Below are 17,459 nucleotides of genomic sequence, written 5' to 3' on the forward strand. Positions count from 1 at the left end.
GAACAAACTGGGAGGAGGGTAGAGAGAATAGTGCAACAATGAATGAATGGAAACCCAAAATCTCTGTAAATGTTTATGAAAATTAATAAAATATAGAAAAAAAAGAAATACAATTTTAAAAAAAAGGTATGCAGCTTGAATCCAGTTGCTCCTCAAGAGAAAGATTGGCAATCTCTTCCCATATGATTTACATCTTCTGAAAAATCCTAGAAGGTCAGCTGTAGGTCAGATAAAACTCAATGGCACATAATAATAACAGTAACAATAACAATAACAGTAACAATGTACACATAAGCTTTACCACACATACATAGGACTCTCTGTGAAGAGAATAGGTAAAAAATGATAGTCAGGAAAAAGCCCAAGGACTGACTACGGAATTGGTTATCAAATACTCATTTCCAAATTCAAGTTGAAGCTGAAGAAAATTTAAAAGAGCTCAAGATAGAAAAAAGTGAAATTTAACTTTGAGTATATCTCCCTTTAATATATTACATTATATAGGATATTGTATATGGAAGGAGTTTTGGTGGCCTAATGGCAAGAAGCTGTGCTACAATCCCAAAGGCATGCAATTTGGATCCACCAGTTGCTCCACTGAAAAAGGATGGGCAATCTCCTCCTATGTGATTAACTGCTTCTGAAGACCCTCCACAGAGTCAGCTATAGGCCAGTTTATACTCTATGGTACACAGCAACATGCACATATGGAGTTCTGGTGGCTTCATGCTGAGTAGTTGTGCTGCTAAACCAAAGGCACATGATTTGAATCCACCAGTTGGTCCATTGAAGAAATACGGACAATTTCCTCCTGTTTGATTTACTGTCCCTGAAAATCTGCTGTGAAGTCAGATATGACTCTGTTCTAACTCAATGGTACACAACAGCAACAGTATTTGTACATTGGTAAGAAGCTGTACCGCCACCCAAAGGCATGTAGTTCAAATCCACCAGCTGAGAAAAAGATGGGCCATATCCTTCTCTGAAAATATCTGCCTCTGAAAACCTGCTGGAGGGTTAACTATGAGTCAGTTCTGACTCTACGGCACACAATAACAGCAACAGCACACACACATACTGCCCTGGAGGCAAGGAGCTACACTGTCAAACCAAAGCCAGGCAGTGTGAATTCATCAACTTCTCCTCCTACATGATTTACACCCTCAGAAAATCTACAATTAGTTCTTTCTGAGTCAATGACATATTACACAACCACCACATCTAACACCACCACCACCACTACACATACATACATACATACATAATCAGAAGGATATACAATATTTTATACATACAATATAGTTTATAAAATGTTTATACACACTCAGACATATCATCTGAGTGAATGTTTAACCAAATATGTGGTATAATAAGATTTGATTTTTACTTTATTTTGATAGACTTGCACATTTCTTAAATAAAAGTAGTGAGTATGCTTGCTTTCATTATCATATAAATGCAAGTATTATTTCATTATTTTTCTGAATAAAATATTGCTATATGTACTCAGGACAAGTAAAACTTGTATTAAACATCACCACAAAATTAAAGTAGAACCTATTCATTTTTCACCCAAACTTTAACTTTTCTTGTACAAAGCAAGTAAAGGGCTGTTCTATAGCATACTTTCTAGTTATTTCTTACTGTCTTGAAAGATGAAACTCTTTAGTCATCTCAGACATTACCACAGTCCAGATGTATAGTTTATACTTTCCAACAAATGTCTGTGGGAATTATGTTTCCCCAGTACTATTAGATTATGTTTTTCCACGATGACTCTTTCTGGCTGTACTTTAAGACTCTAAAGATTCTTTAGTGATACAGCACATCTAGTAAGAAGTAAAGCTATGAGACTCAGAGGTCACTGCAGAGTGCTTATCAGAGTAATAAAGCTAAGGCAATAAATTTTCACCCAATATTACAACCAAGGACTCACAACATATTTGTCCTCATGGGAAAAAAAGACAATATTTTATATTCCCACGCAAATATTTCTAGTTGTTTTTTAGTACTGCTGAGTCAGAACTGACTCATAGCTGACCCTCCAGTGGGTTTTTAGAAGCAATTTAATCACTTGAGAGTAGATTGTTCATCTTTCTCCCATGCAGTAGCTGGTGAATTCAAAACCCATACCTTTGGGATTGCAACACAGATTCTTAACACTAGGACATTCACATCTATGTATCTATATGTCATCATCATAACACATATGTGTGTGTATTTACATGGAACACTTCTATCAACAAAGTTCAATAAAGAAGTTCAACTTTGGCTGAGTCTGTATGACCACAAACATCATAATAAAATGTGTTTAGCCATGGTTGATTAAACAGCTTCTGTGTAAACATAGTTCTGTATACCGAGTTTAATTAAAGACTGTGAAAGAGTGTGGATAATGCTATTGAAGAAATTCAAAGAGAGAAGTTTATCATGGAGATCAGTCCTTGAGTAGAGTTGAAGTGAATTAGAGTTTTGAGTTAGTCCTGAAAGAAAATGCTGAGTAAGGAATATTGAAGAAATAAGAAATTCCGAATAAAGAAACAACACTAGAAAGAAAGACGAGATACATGCATTTACAAGATGATAAAGTTGGTGAGATTAGAACTTAGGTGTCAGAGAATGGAGGATGAGATGATTGAGGTGTCATTAGTGCTTATGTGAAAAGCTTCTCATTTTATGAGGATTGCAGGTTGTTTTTCATCTTTGGCCATTGAGTAATAAAAGCCAGTAGCTCTTTCCAGTCATTGAGACAATAAAAATATGTCCCAAAAATTTCCAAACATACTTGATGGGAGACTTATTATCTTGTCTTAAAAACCACTGGACTAGATAATGAGAATTTTTAAAAGCCAGGATCAAGTGCCAGGATGCCATTAGGGTTTTTAATGTGTGAATAAATTCTGCTTTTATGTCCCCATTTTCTTTATGTAGACATACTTTGAAAGTATACTCTTCTCTGTTGTGTTTACAGCATATCCATTTCCACTATTATCTGTGGTTTAATTCAGTCCAGAGTTAATTTTTATTCCAATGGCATCCATTACATACTGTCTTAATCTCATTTATTGCTGTTTATAATTATCTTTATTTATAGCAGGGTTGGGTGAAATTTAAGGGCACTAGAGGGTTCATCATACATCTGGAACAGTTTTTACAGACTTACAAATTTTGGATTCGCTAAAACCAAAATATTCTGCCAAGCACTTCTTCTCCCACATTTTCTCCAAACTTTAAAAATATATATTTCAGAGAACATTGACTCCATGTGTTTTTAATTCATTTTCACTTATATCACAAAAAATTCACTTGGTATTCAGAAAGATCATTGAGTCTTTAAATAGATTTTGAACAACTTAAAAAATCTCACACAAACATATTGAAATAGCAAAAGAATGAAGTTTTGATGGAATCTGGTTGGGATTGAAATTTGGCAACATTATTTTTCAGCTCTGATTTATAGGATCCCATCCAACTTCCAATGCGTAGTCTGGAGAAGATGAATTGAGCCAATCTGAAAAAATATTGTATCAGATTTATACCAAGACATGCATCATCTTAGAAAAAAGTAATAAAAAGCAAGATAGAGTCAAATGATATGTTAATAAATGGTATCAGAAAGTTTTAACATATACTTGATAATAATGTTGTAATAAGTTTTGGGGAAAGACTTAAAAACATGAGAAATGGGAATAAAGGCATCTCTAAATGGCTAAACACTCTACTACAAGCAAGCCACACAATTTGTTGTTTAAACTCACTCAAAGGCACCTAGAACGACAGACTTGATTTGTTTCTGAAAGGTAAGAACATTGAAAACCGTATGAACTTGAGGTCAATTAACAAAAACACTACATGAAGAAGAACACAGCATTAAAATTGGAAGAAGATGTATTAACATCCTATAATACACAGACAATAAACTTTGCTTGCTGCAAATGAAGCAAACTTAAAGCACTTGTTGATGGACCACAGCCTTTACTATGGATAAAATGATCTTCACCATAAAGAAAATGAAAATCTAATCATATATTCCTTTTAAACAGTTCTTCTCTTCCTATACTCCAGTGCAATATTCATTATCTATCCACTCTTATCCTATTCTCCTCCAAAACCATTGTATCAGACCTGCTTTATAACAGTGGTGCTATGCAGTCCTTTTGTGACTGAGATATTTCACTCAGCATAATGTCCTGCAGGGACACCCATGTTGCATAATATTTTATGGGTTTATTGATTAATCATATGATTAGGTATTATATGTACATCAATAGCCCAGAATAAGAGAGATATTGAAAGGGGACTGGGAAGAGGTAGGTAGGTAGGTAGGCAAGAATTAAGAAACAAGAATTGAATATTTAAAAACAAAACAAAAGTGAACATGGGAGAGAAAAGAGAGGGAGAAGGGGTGAAAATATGCAACAATGAATGAATGAAAATGTAACTTTTTTACAATTAAAATAAAAAAAATATTTAAAAATCCTCACAATTGTATGAAATAGCAACATCATAAGAAATGAAAAACATATTGAAATTGTTAAAGATTTCATTTTATTTGAGCGCACAATCAAAGCCCGTATAAACAGCATTGAAGAAATTAAACAGCATATCACATTGGGCAAATTTGCTATTAAGAACCTCTTTAAAGTGTTAAAGGCAAAGCTGTCACTTTGAGTACTAAGGTGTGGCTGACTCAAGCTGTGCAATTTTCAATCACTTCATATGTATGTGAAAGTTGTACAATTAGACGAAGGTCAAAGTAAAATTGTATTTTTTTAAAATTATGATGTTTGAAGAACATTGTAGTGTAAAGAACGTACTAAAAAATGCCAAAATAAAACCCAAATCTGCCATGGAATTTATATAGCCTGAATGTTCCTTAGGCCGTCTGGTCAAAGATATGAAGATCAAATCCTTGGAGATTTATTTCTTCTCACTGCCCATCAGAGAGTCTGAGATCATTGATTTTTTTCCTGGGGATGTCTCTCAGGGATGAGGTCTTGAAAACCATGCCTGTGCAGAAGCAGACACGTGTCGGCCAGCAGATCAGGTTCAAGGCCTTTGTCACCATTGGAGACTATAATGGCCATGTTGGTTTGAGCGTCAAGTGCTCTAAGGAGGTGGCAACTGCCATCCGTGGGGCCATTATCCGAGCCAAGCTCTCCATTGTCCCTTTGTGGTGTGGCTACTGGGAGAACAAGAATGTCAAGCCTCACACTGTTCCCTGCAAGGTGACTGGGCTCTGTGGGTCTTTGTTGGTGCCTCTGATCCATGCATCCCGAGGCACTGGAATCGTCTCAGTCCCTGTGCCCAAGAAGCTGCTGCTGATGGCTGGAATTGATGACTGCTACACCTCAGCCAGGGGCTGAAGAGCTACCCTGGGCAACTTTGCCAACGCCACCTTTGATGCTATCTCCAAGACCTACAGCTACTTGATCCTTGATCTCTAGAAAGAGACTGTGTCCACCAAGTCTCCCTACCAGGAATTCACTGACCTTCTTGTAAAACCAGAGTCTCTGTGCAGAAGACCCAGGCTCCAGCTGTGGCCACCACATAGTGGATTTTGTATAATAAAGTGAATTAAGTTAAAAAAAGAAAAAGGAGTTAACATAAATATGAAGTCAATATTGTCAAGAGAAAATACTTCAAGTCCTTCTCCTTTTCAGCAAACATGGTGATTCTTCCTCCATTCCTGTTGTCTTATTTTTTATATAGTGCCACTATTTGCCCTTAAGGTGACTTGCTTTGGATATGCTTCTAAGAGGAGGCATATGTTGGAGTAAGATGCCTTGCTTGGTAAAGTAGAGAGTCACAGGAAAAAAGAAAGGATCCTTAAGGAGGTGGATTGACACTGTGGCCACAACAAACTCAAGCAGCATAGCAATTGTAAAGATGACACAGGATTGAACACTTATTATGTTGTATATCATGGTTACTATGACTATGCTTTGGAATCAATTCAATAGCATCTAACAACAACAACAACAACGACAAAGAGTAATAAGAAAGGAAAATATTATCCTTGAATTACCTTATGATTACATTATAAGTCAGTATGTTGGTTAAAGTTGTGTGTCAACTGAATTTGACTATGATTCTTTGTTGTGTTGTTGATTGCCATCGAGTCGAGCATGACTCATAATGACCCTATGAATAAAAGGCCTGAAGCCTTTCTATAACTAACGTCATTTATCAAAGTTCATAGAGTTTCCAAAGGCATGTTGTTTAGGAAGTGGATGCCACTCCTGTTCGGCAGTTATAATATAGTTATCCCTTGGAAAAGATCTGATAAAGTAATAAAGAGATTTCCTCAAGGGTATATAGCCTTCATTGAACACACACACTCTCTCTCTCTCTCTCTCTCTCTCTCTTGCAAATCTCTAAGAGTTAGATCTTACATCTAGTCCCTCTTCATTTTATCTCTGGTTCTTTGGATTTGAGCTAGTCCCCTGACATATTGCCTGCCAAGCTTGGGATTTGTTAGCTTCCACAGCCTGTGAGTCAGCAATCTGCTTTCTGACATGTCCACCTTGGGTTTGTCAGCCTCTAAAATGTGAGGATGGATGGGGAAGAGCTTGAGATTGTTTACAATTTCAGCTTGTTCAGCTCCACAATCACCACTCTTTACACCGGCAGTCAGGAAATAAAAAGATGAATTGCATTGGGTAAGTCTGCTCTTAGGAACTTCTCTAAAGTGCTAAACCACAATGATGTCAGTCCAGTGACTAAGATGCACCTGACCCAGGCCATGGTCTTCAATATTACTTGTTATGCACCAGAAAGTTAGACAATGATCAAGGACAGCTGAAGAAGAATTGATTTCTTTGAGTTGTGGTGCTGGAAAAAAGTATTGAACATACTGTGAACTTCCAGGAGAATAGAGCTGTTTTAGAGAGGGTAATACCAAGTTTTTCCTTGGAGGCAGGGATTTTGAAGCTCCGTTATCACATACTTTTGGCACATGAACAGGAGGGAACAGTCTTTCTAGAAGGACATCATGCTTGGAAGGGTGGAAGGACAGCACAGGAGAGGGAGTCCCTGCATGAGACTGAGTGGCTCGGTAACTGGAGCAAATGAAATTAGGTGACTTGGAGTCAGTGAAACTGGCTCAGAATAGGGCAGGGTTCCGAGCTATTGTATAGAGTTGTGTAAGCTGTATAGGGTAGCTATGAGTTGGGGGTGACTCAATGGCACATAACAACAATGACTGATCCCCAGACTTAGGACATTAAAGCCTCTACAATGCCATGAGATAATCTTTTTCTCTTTCTAACTCACACACATACATGCTTCACCTGTTTTACTTCTTTAGAGAACTCAGCGTATGACAGTGATTCTCATAATTGTCTCCAGAGACAAAGAGCCAGACAGAATATATCAATGAAGAAAACTCAAATAACTATGGAAGAAAATAAAACAAAATGGAAGAAAGATTTGAAACCATAAATAAAGAGGTAAAAGAACATAGAAAGTTGCTACAAGAGACAAAGGGTACAATCAATACTGGAATTAACAGAAATGGATGAAAATGTAATCCAGAATATTAAGATCAAAATGGCAGAGTGTTCAAAACATCAGAGGGACTGAAAAGTAGGATATAGAGCCAAGAATCAGTGAGCTGAAAGACAAGAACCTCAATAAAAGCATACTAGAAGAAAAAAAAAATCAGAGATAAGACATAAAGAAAAAGTTAAAATCATGTGGGATGACATCAAAAAGAAAAACATATATATGACTGAAATTTCAAAATATGAAAGGCACAGGAATATCACTGAGAAAATGTTGGGAGCGATACTAGAAGAAAACTTCCTAGGTATTATGAAGAAAGAGGAAATCCACATTCAAGAAGTTCAGTGAACACCAAACATACTAGACTAAAAAGCAAAACCATCAAATATATCATAGTAAAATTCTCCAAAATAAAAAGATAAGGATAGAATACTAAAAGCAGAATAAGAAGGACAAAGAATCACCTAAAAAAGGAGAAATTATTTAAGTCCTGACTTCTCACCAGAAACTATGTGAACAAGAAACCAATGGGATGGCAAACACAGGAAGGGGAAAGAAAACAATTGCGAACTGAGGATCCTGTACCCAGCAAAACTGTCCATCAAATATAAAGGATAAATAAGGTCCTTTGAAGAAAAGAAGTAATTTGTGAAAACAAGATCAAATTTACAATAAATTTTAAGGGAAGTCTTTCACGCAGAGACACCAAAGGAAAATGGATGAACCATGTTGTTGTTGAGTCACCTGTGATTCATACCTGCCCTGTCCTGAGCCAATCTCACTAATTGTGACACACCAACCCCATTGCCCCAGATACTGGGTCTTCCTCTCCTGCACTGTCCCTTGGGGTCTTCCTCTCCTGCACTGTCCCTCCACCCTTCTGAGCATGATGTCCTTTTCCAAGGACCAGTTGGTCCTGGCCGCATATCCAAAGCATATGAGACAAGCTTGAAAAACCTGCTCTCTAAGGAGATAATTGGTTTCACCCTCTCCAAAACATACATATCTGTTTTCTTGGCAGACCATAGTATGTTCAAGACTCTTCTCCAGCATCACAATTCAAAGACATTGATTCTTCTGCCATTCTTAGTTATTGTCCAGCTCTCTGATGCATAGCAAATAATTGCAAAGACCATGACCTGGATTAGGCACACCTTATTCTCTAGACTGAAAGTATTGCTTTTTAGCACTCTGAAGAGGTCCCTAACAGAAGATTTTTCCCAGTACAATTTGTATTTTGATTTCCTGACAGCTGGTGCCAAGAGTGTTGATTGTGGAGCTGAGCACGTTGTAATTGTTACAACATCAATCTCTTTTCCATCTATCGTGGTGCTGCCAGTTGGCCCAGTGGTGAGAATCTTTGTCTTCTCAATGTTGAGCTTCAATCTATATTGAGGACTACAGTCCTTGACCTATTGTAGCAAGTACTTCAGGTCTTCTTCAGTTTCAGCAAGCAAGGTTGTATCATTTGCATAATGTAGGTTGTTGATGAGTCTACCTCCAATCCTGATGCTACATTCCTCTTCATAAGGCCTTGCTTAAATTATATGTTCTGCATATAGATTCCAGTATTTAGACAGGATGAATCCCTGATCCACTCCTTTTCTGATTTTGAATCATGCAGTGTTTCCCTACTCTGTTCTGAGGACTGCTTCCTGGTCCAAGAAACAATTTCACATAAACACAATCAAGTGTTCTGGGATTCTCACTGTCCTCAAGGTTAGCCACAATTTGTTGTGATCTACAAAATCAAATGCCTTTGCATAGTCGATGAAACACAGACATTCCTCTGGTACTCTTTGCTTTCTGCCAACATCCATCAGACATTGGCAATAATGTCTCTAGTGCCATGACCTCTTCTAAACCCATCTTGTATTTCTGGTAATTCTCTGTCAATGTACTGTGTTAGTCATTTTTTAATGATCTTCAGCAGGATTTTGCTAGTGTGTGAGGTTAGTGATATTGTTTTATAATTTGCACACTATCAGATCACCTTTTTTTTTTTTTTAAATGGGAATATATCAATTGGCCAATTAGTTGTCCGGCAGATTTCTTGGTACAACTTAGTGAGCACATCCAGGACAGCATCTGCTGAAAAATGTCAATTGTTTTTCCCCCCTCAAGTCCTTCAGAGCAGCCTGAACTTCCTCCTTCATCGCCATTGCCTCTTGATCATATGTTGTTTCTTGAAAGTCTGCTGTGTCAGCCAATTCTTTATGGTACAATGACTCCTTCCAACTTCTTTTTTTCCTTATTATTAAATATTTTTTATTATTATACTAGTTTATTTACATTGTTTTCAAGAGAAGATTCTTCCAATTTCCATCACCCTCCATTCATCAAATTTTACAATACCATCATTAATCCTCCCTCCCTATACACATCCTCATCCCTCTGCTTCCCCTCCTCCCTCTTGGATCTTATACTTATTCTACAATAATGGTTTTATACCTTATTGTCCTTGTGGAACTGAATTAGTTCACTCAGAAAAATACTCTCCAGTCCCTTACAAGTTAGGTAATATTTATAAAAACATTGCTCCTGCATGTTGTGTAGTATTCCATTGTGTGAATGTACCATAATTTCTTAATCCATTAGTTTGTGCTTGGACATGTGGACTATTTCCATGATCTTGTGATGGTGACTAATGCTGCTATGAACACTGGTATACAAGTCTCCATTGATGCCTCAGTTCTCATTTTTCAGAGTATATTACAAGTAGTGGAATAGCAGGGTCATATGGAATTCTATGTTGAGCTTTTTTGAGGAAGTGCTAAACTCCCTTCTAGAATGGTTGTACCATTTTACAATTACACCATCAGTGTATAAGAGTGCATTTCTTACTACATCCTCTCCAACATTTTTGCTTGTTGTCCTGTTAAATTTTGCTACTGGCATGAAATAGTACCTCATTGTGGTTTTTATTTGTATTTCTCTTATTGCCAGTGATTTTTGAACATTTCTTCATGTGTCTGTTGACCATTTGGATATCTTCCCCTGTGAAAACTCTTTCCATGTCTTTTGCCCATTTTGTAACTGGCTTATTTGTTTTTTCCTTGTGGAGTCCCAAGAGTACTCTGTCGACTTTCATTACGAGACTTTTGTCTGAGATGGGATTACCAAATGTTTGTTTCCAGTTGGTAGGTTTTCTTTTCACTCTAACAATAACAACGACAACATAGAGAGAGCTGATTGTATAGTTTAGATATTCTGCATCTTTGTTGAGTTTCTTTTGAGTTGACCTATCCTTTGGTGATAGTAGTGTGGTGAAATCTCTTGCCACTATTGTTGTGCCGTCTATTTCTCTCTTCAATTCTGTTAACAGTTGTTTTAGATATTTTTATTTATGCAGGTCTATCATTTGGTACATAAATGTTGGCCAAAGTTACGTCTTCTTAATCTATTCTGACTTTAGTCATTATGTAATGCCCTTCCTTATTTTTGATTGTGGTTTTCATTCTGAAAGCTATTTTATTTTATCAGAGGTAAGTATTGCCACTCCTGCTCCCCCCGCCCATGTTTTTTTTTTAATTGTAATGAAAGTTTTCAGAGACTTTGGATTTCCATTCATTCATTGTTGCACACTTTCCTCCCTGTCTCCCCCACCCCCCCGCCCAGTTCGCTTTCCTCTTTGAAAAGCAAAAAAAAAGAAAAAAATTCTTTCATTGCTATACAATCCTCTCTGCCCCCTAGTCCACTCCACTATGTAGCTGTCATTCCGGACTCTTGTCATGGGATAATAATGTATACTGCATTGAAATAGATGATGGAGAGGACTGTTTAGGAGGAATATATGATTAGGTATTATTGTCACTCCTGCTTTTTTGTGGTTGCCATTTGCTTTTTCTTTTGAATCTGTCTTTCTTTTCCTTTTTTGGTGTGTCTCTTCTAGGCAACATATTGATGTGGGTTGTTTTTTTTTTTAAAACCCATTCTGCTACTCTTTTTCTCTTTATTGGTGAATTTAGTACATTCACATTAAGTGTGATTATTGTCAGGATTTATTTTTGCAATTTTGCCATGTTTGTTTTTCTATTGTTTCTGTTTACTATGGTCCATGCACTGTCCTTTGGTGTCTCTGTGTGAAGCACTGTATTGAAGATTTGTTTTTGTTTTGGTCTTGTTTTCAAAAATTTCTTAAGGTCCTCTTTCTCTGCAAAAACATGTAATTTCCCCTTCATATTTGATGGAGTCCTTGTTGGATATAAGATCCTTGGCCGGCAATTGTTATCTCTCAATTTTCTGTAGCTGGTATGGTTACTACTGAGAAATCAGTAGTTAATCTAATTATTTCTCCTTTGTAGGTAACTCTTTGTTTTACTTGTGTTGCTTTTAGAATGCTAGCTATGCACACACACACACACACACACACACACATATATATACATATATATACATACACACGCATTATATATATATATATACACACACATATACATATATACACATATATGTACATACACACACTATATATATAAAATATTAGCCTTATGTTTTAATTTGGAGAATTTGACTATGGTATGTCTTTCTTTTGGGGTCTAGTCTATTTGGTGTTCTCTGTGCTTCTTGAATGTGGATCTTCCCATTCTTCAAAATACCTGGGGAAATTTTTTTCTAACATTCCATTTTCTTTTAATGCTTCCTTAGTTATTCAATATTCTGCCCATAGTGTCTGTAAGCATTGCAACTGATGGCTTGAATTTGATTTTCAGTTCCTTCAGCGTAGTAACCAGAAACAACAGAAAGAAAAACAGAAACTATAAAACTTGGACTGTCAACAATCACACTTACAATGAATGGACAAAAAGCACAAATTAAGAGGAAAAAAAGGGAGTAGCAAAATTGATAAAAAACCCCAAAGCCCATCTATATATTGCTTATAAGAGACATATCGAAGAAATGAGGAGATAGACTAAAAATCAAAGGCTCAGAAAAAATATAGCAAGTAAATGTCACCACAAAAAAGTAGGAGTGGCAATACTAATCTCTGATAAAAACCACCATAAAAGATAACTATATATTGGGCACTATATAATGACTAAAGACACAAATAGATTAAGAAGACTTCATTTTGGCAACATTTATACACTAAATGATAGACCTGCAAAATACATACAATAGTTAACAGAAATGAAAAAAGAAATAGTATCACAGTAGTTGTAGGAAACTTGAACTCACCATTTTCTTTTTTAAAATAATTTTAATGAACATTTACAGAGAATTTGAATTTCCATTCATTCATTGCTGCACTTCTCTACCCACCCAGCCCTCTTCCCCCGCCCCCCAGTTCGCTCCTCTCTTTCAAAAGTAAAAGAAAGAATCCCTTCCTGGTACACAATCCCCCCACCCGGCACCCCTCCCACTATCCCAAGTACATTCCACTATGCAACCTTAATTGTGGACTCTTGTGATAACCATAATACCCTATCATACATCGCTTTAAAATTATTCAGTTCCTCATCTGTTTTTCCCCAGTCTGTGTCTTCCCTTTTTACACTGTTGGAGAAGTTTTGGGATGTGCATAGGGACTTGATGCTTGTGCACCGCGTCACCCTGCTTGCCGCCTTAATTCACCATTCTCACCAAAGGATAAGCCAAGTAAGGTAAAAACAAATATGTAGAAATTCCAAACTATACAATCGGCAAATTCACTCTTGTATTCATGGAACTGCACACAAAACTCAATTCACTTTCTTCTCAAGTGCACAAGGTACATTCTCTAAAAGTGATCACATATTAGAACAAAAACCAAGCCTCAACAAATTAAAAAAACATTGAAATAACTCAAAGTATCACCTCAGACCAAAATGCAAAAAAACCTAGAAATTAAGGACAAAAGGATAAAGCTTATAACGCCAACCATACTGAAGCTAAATAACATCTTGAAATATGATTGCGTTATAAAAGAGATGTTGTTGTTAAGTGCTGTAGAGTCTCCTGCGACTGATAGTGACTCTATGTACAGCAGCCCTAAACTCTGCTCTATGCTCTGCCAACCTTATTGTCTCTGACACACCTACATCCATTACTCCAGTCACTGACTCAATCCATCTCATTGAGGGTCTTCCTCTCCTGCGTTGTCCCTCCACCCTCCCAAGCATCGCATCCTTCTCCAAGGACTGGTCCCTCCATGCAACATGTCCAAAGTATGTCAGACAAAGCTTCAAAATCCTTACCTTCAAGGATCCCTCTCCAAGATAAATCTGTTCGTTCTCTTAGCAGTCCATGGTATATTCAATACTCTAATACCACAGCTCAAAAACATCAATTCTCCTTTTATTACCCTTAGTCATTGTTCAGATCTCTGATGCATAACAAGTGATTATAGAGAGCATGGCCTGTATCATGTGCATTTTAGTCTCCAGACTGACATAACTGCTCTTTAGTACTTTGGAAAGCTCTCTAACAGCAGACTTTTCTAATACAATATGTCTTTTAATTTCCTCACTGCGGGTTCCAAGAGTGTTGATTGTGGATCCAAGAAAACTAAAGCTATTTACAATCTTAATCTCTTAACCATCCATCATGATTCTGGCATTTGACCCAGTGGTGAGAATCTTTGTTTTCTTGATGTTGAGCTTCAATCCACAATGAAGGCTGTAGTCCATGATGTTCTGCAGCAAGCACTTCAGGTCCTCCTCAGTTTCAGCAAGCAGGGGTATTTCCATCTATATAATGCAGATTGTTGATGAGTCTTCCTCCAATCCTTATTTCTCCCCATAGAGCTCAGCCTTTCAGATAATATCTTCTGTATATAGATGGAAAATGGCATGGAGATAGGACATATCACTGCCATACATCCTTCCCAATTTTGAACCATGCAGTGTTCCCTTGTTCAGTTCTGATGACTTCCTCCTGATCTAAGTATAGGTTTTGCATAAGCAAGATCAAGTGTTCTGGGATTCCCATTCTTCTCAGAGTTAGCCACAGTTTGTAGTGATCCACACAATCAAATGTCTTTGCATAATCAATGAAACACAGATAGACATTCCTCTGGTACTCCTTGCTTTCAGCCAAGATCCATCTAACATTAGCTACCAGATCCTTAGAACCACAACTTCTTTTAAGCCCAGCCTGAACTTCTGGTAGTTCTCTGTTGATGTGCTGTTTCAGTCAAGAAAGTTCCTCAAAACAAATGGTCATGAAAATACAACATATCAAAACTCCTGAGATGTAGCTAAGACAGTCCTTAGGGGGCAGTTCAGTAGCAAAATTAATGATTTAACTCTATATCACCACTCACCATTGGCTTGGTATCATCACTCTGTCCACTCAGCCACTTGAGCTCTCTCTATGTTATTGTTGTTGTTGTTAAGTGCCTATGAATGAAAGACTTGAACACTTGTATAACTTTCATCATTTCTCCAAGTTCACAGGGTTTCAGGAGGCAAGCTATTTCAGAAGTGGATGCCACTCCTGCTACCAAGCTTGTTTAAACTGGGAAACTCCACCAAACACTGTCCACCATTTGTAACCATTATCACATTGACACATCAGTGTCTCAGTGTTCAGCATCACACCAACCACAAGTTACCTCCATACAGCAAATGGACACACCAGTGCTATACCACTTAGAAAAATGTTTGATTGAAAACAGTTAAAACCAGACCTATGGGCTGTAGTTCTATAAAAGAGTAAAAGAACAACTACCTAATCCCATAGCCTCTAGAAGAAAGGAAATTACAAGAATAAGAGTAGAAGTCAATGAGATAGAAAACATAAAAACAATTGAAAACGTCAACAAGGCAGGAGCTAGTTTTTCCAAAGGGTCAATAAAGTTGAGATGTCGTTGTCAAACCTAACAGCAGAAAAAAAAGAGAAGATACAGGTAACTCTATTACAGAATTATAGATGTGACATTACAACAGAAGTAGAGGAAATTGAATCCATAATATAGGAATATTTTGAAAAGCTATAGTCTGATAAATTTGTAAACCTAAAGGAAATGGATAAATTCCTTTATTCATGCCCTACCCAGATTGACACAGACAGATGTAGAACACTTAAAAACAACCATCATAAAAGAAGAAATTGAAAAGATCATGCAAAGATTTCCTCACAAAAAAGTCCTGGACCAGATGACCTCAAGGCTAAATTCTACTAAACATTCAGAAAAGATCTATCATGAATTCTACTTAAATTATTTCAAAATGAACAGGGAGGAGAAGGAGGAGGACTAGGAGAAACACTCATTTTATGATGCAAGCATAACCCTGATACCAAAACCAGGCAAAGATATTGCCAAAGAAGAAAACTACAGACCAATATCTCTCATGAACATAGTTACAAAAATACTCAACAAAATCCTGGCCAATAGAATTCAAAAGTGCATAAAAAAATAAATTCATCATGACCAAGTCCAAGTGGGATTGATAATAGGTATGCAAGATGGCTCAATATAAGAAATTACAGTCAATGTAATTGAGCATATTAAGCAAGCAAATAATAAGAATCACATGATCATAGCAACTAATGTAGAAAAGGCTTTTTATACACCACTTCAATACCACTTCCTTATTAAAACACTCAGCATAATAAAAATTGAAGAGAACTTCCTCAACATAGTGAAAAGTATATATGGAAAACCAAGAGCCAATATCATTCTCTATGGAGAAAGTCTAAAAGCATTTTCCTTGTGAACAGGAACCAGACAAGTGTGGTCACTATCATTACTCCTATTCAGTATTATATTGGAAATACTTGTTAGGGCAATACAACAAGATATGGAAATAAAAGGTATCCAGATATGCAAAGAGGTGGTCAAACTGTTGCTATATGCAGATAATACATGCAGTGAAATTGGCTTAGGATAGCATAGGCTTCAGAACTGTTGTACATAGGGTCTCTATGAGTCACAGACAATTTGATGGAATATAACAACAAAACAACCATAACCATTACAACAATATATGCTGATGATATGATATTGGACACATAAAACTCCAATGCTTAAACCAAAAAAACCTGCTGGACCTAGTGATAAATTACTAAATTAGTAGAGTTGCAGGATACAAGATAAAAGTCAGTGGTATCACTCTGTAGTGATAAAGAAAACATACAAAGAAAGTGAGAAAGCAATACCATTTATAATAACCAACCACAAATTGAAGTACATAGGAATAAAACTAACTAGAAACACAAAAGACTTTTACAAAGAAAACTATACAACACTTCTGTGAGAAACAACAAAAGACTAAAAAAAAAGTGTTCCCTGTTCATGTTTGATATTGGGAAATGACAAACCTATCAAAAACAATCTACATGTTTAATGCAATAACACTACCAAATTAATTTTCAATAAAATAGAAAATACAACAGTCAAGTTTATTTGGAGCAGAAAGAGACCCCAAATAGGCAAAGTACTTCTGAAAACTAAAAACAGAATAGCAGGCATAGTACTTCCTGATCTCAAAACATACTACACAGGGTGTGGGACTACAGAAAGTGCAGAATGCAGGAAGCATGGAAACAGTGCAATGGCATTGCCTGCGATGCTCCCACAGTTATTTTTTCGTTTGGGCAGGGAGGGAAACTGCTGTCTAGCTTGACCACATGGGACACCTTAACTCAGGAGCAGTGAATTGCAGGCCCCACTGGAAGCTGCCAGCTGAGTTCTGGCCAGAAGCTTCCTGCCTAGCTAAGACCCACCTGCCAGAGGTAAGCAGGTACTTTTTGGAAAAAACTGCTGTCTGCCTTGACCACGTGGGACGCCTTAATTCAGGCAATGGAGAGGTCCTGGGCCCCTCGATGGAGGTGAGAAGCCACTTTCAGAAGGGAACACTGGGTCACTCAGGTACTTTGGGAACAAACTACTGTCAGGCCCTCAGCCTTACAAACCTCTGGCCAAAAAGGGAGCACAAATATATAGGTGCTTCTCAAAACATTGCTATGGACCAATGTGGACATTTTTTTCTATAATTATATTTTATTAATTTTCATAAACATTTACAGAG

The sequence above is a fragment of the Elephantulus edwardii genome, unplaced genomic scaffold (genome assembly GCF_000299155.1).
Source record: "Elephantulus edwardii isolate Elephantulus edwardi_28Jun2011 unplaced genomic scaffold, EleEdw1.0 scaffold00194, whole genome shotgun sequence".
Taxonomy (NCBI): Eukaryota; Metazoa; Chordata; class Mammalia; order Macroscelidea; family Macroscelididae; genus Elephantulus; species Elephantulus edwardii.